The following is a 2,500-nucleotide window of genomic DNA, read 5'->3' as shown; positions in this document are numbered from 1 at the left end:
CGCCCACCCTCGCACACCCTGCACGCCCCCCGCGCACTCCCCCCGCACACCCCCCGCCCACCCTCGCACACCCTACACGCCCCCCGCGCGCGCTCCCCCCACACACCCCCGCGCACTCCCCCCGCACACCCCCCGCACGCCCCCGCGCGCTCTCCCTGCACACCCCCGCGCCCCCACTCACCTCGCGCACGCCAAGCCCCATCCTATGCTATGTGTGATAAATGTTCTACCAACAGCATATCAAAAGTGTTGGATGTTACCTCCATAAAGAAAACATCACACCCAATACCTATGAAGCGTGAGTACACGTATAAAGCCTTGAAGGTTAGCCCCTACAACAATTCATCACACCTAACATCCGTGGAAAGTAAGAACGTGTATAAAACCTTGGACTATAAAAATATCATCAAACCCAATACCCGTGAAAAGTGAATGTTCATTTTTAATGCTTGTATTGTTGTGACTTTTTTTTTTTTGGGGGGAACTAAGAAAAGAGTGACACCCGTAAAAATTTAACTATTTTTTTTTTTCTTTTGGTTGTCTAAAACAATAAAATGAAGAGTTTTGATACTAGAGCAAGTACATTACACTAAGACACCCACCAGGACCTTGTTTTTACAATCATCATCCATTAATTGTGAAAGTACATGTGGAGTGGTTGGTTTGTTGTAATTTTTTTTCTGGGAGCTAAGCAACATGAAAGAATGATTCCCACAAAATTTCAGATTTTTTTTACAACTCTAACTATTTTTTCTAATTTCTTATTATTTAATATTTAAAAATTCATTAAAAAAAAATTGGTTGGTTGAAAAACTATGAAACTTGATTTCTAGATCCATTACAATGTCCAATCCATGAATCAATCGAGTTCATGGAAAAAAATATTATAAAACTTGAGATATTTGACCGTATGACCGTTCAGAAAAATCGTATCTAGGCCTGGCAGACCAAAAATGCCTCAAAATGTACTATATAGGGGGGTGACTAGTCTGCATGGGCTGGGCACGGGGGTACCCCCTATATCTTCCGCCACCCCCACGCCCCAAGCACTATGCGCCGCACATGGGCATATGCTTGGGCCGTACGGGTGGTGGTCGGAGGTCGAGGGCGTTTGACGACGGTGGTGCGGTGGCGGAACGCGCACGGTGGGGCAGTGTCGGAACGTTCCCTCGCGCTCGCCCGCCCCGCCATGCCCCACCCGCGTGCGCCCCGCCCTGCCCCACCCCCGCCCTGCCCCGCCAGCGCGCGCGCGCGTGCGCGCCCCACGCCCCGCACAGCCCTCGTTCTCCCGCGCGCGCGCCCCGTCCCGCCCCGCCCGCGTGCTTCTGCGCGCGCGCGCCCCGCCCCGCCCAGCCCTCGTTCTCCCGCGCGCGCGCGCCCCGTCCCGCCCCGCCCGCGTGCTTCTGCGCGCGCGCGCCCCGCCCCGCCCAGCCCTCGTTCTCCCGCGCGCGCGCGCCCCGTCCCCCCCCGCCCGCGTGCTTCTGCGCGCGCGCGCCCCGCCCCGCCCAGCCCTCGTTCTCCCGCGCGCGCGCGCCCCGTCCCGCCCCGCCCGCGTGCTTCTGCGCGCGCGCGCCCCGCCCCGCCAGCGTCTCCCGCGCGCGCGCGCCCCGCCCCGCCCGCGTTCTTCTGCGCGCGCGCGCCCCGCCCCGCCCCGCGTGCTGCTGCGTGCACGCCCGCGCCCCATCCATCACCCATTAATTGTGAAAGTACTTGTGGAGTGGTCGGTTTGTTGTAATTTTTTTTCTGGGAGCTAAGAAACATGAAAGAATGATTCCCAAAAAAATTCAGATTTTTTTGACAAATCTAGCTATTTTTTTTAATTTCTTATTATTTAATTTTTAAAAATTCATTAAAAAAAATTGGTTGGTTGAAAAATTATGAAACTTGATTTCTAGATCCATTACAATGTCCAATCCATGAATCAATCGAGTTCATGGAAAAAAACACTCTAAAACTTGAGATATTTGACCGTATGACGGCTCAGAAAAATCGTATCTAGGCCTGGCAGACCAAAAATGCCTCAAAATGTACTATATAGGGGGGTGACTAGTCTGCATGGGCTGGGCACGGGGGTACCCCTATATCTTCCACCACCCACACGCCCCAAGCACTATGCGCCGCACATGGGCATATGCTTGGGGCGTGGGAGTGGTGGTCGGCGGACGAGGGCGGTTGACGGCGGCGGTGCGGTGGCGAAACTTGCACGGTCAGGCAGTGTCGGGTGCGCCTTTGGGCATGTGACATGAGCCTTGTTGAGAATGAAATGTTGCGATGTTGCCTTCTAACTTGGGCTGGCTTGAGGATGGTTGATGGTTGGTACGATGATGAAACATGCAAGGTGGGGTGGAGCCGGGTGCCTTCGGGCGTGCGGCATGAACCTCGTTGAGTGTGTGACGTTGTGGTGATGCCTCGCCAGCCTTGGGCCAGCCCTATGTTTTGAAGGCGGGTGGTGCCAGAACATGTTTGGCTGGTTGGAATCGGGTGCCTTTGGGTGTGCGAC

This window comes from Cucurbita pepo, unplaced genomic scaffold (assembly GCF_057944985.1).
Source record: "Cucurbita pepo subsp. pepo isolate OVF unplaced genomic scaffold, ASM5794498v1 scafford_19, whole genome shotgun sequence".
Classification (NCBI taxonomy): Eukaryota; Viridiplantae; Streptophyta; class Magnoliopsida; order Cucurbitales; family Cucurbitaceae; genus Cucurbita; species Cucurbita pepo.
This window is presented reverse-complemented; position numbering follows the sequence as displayed.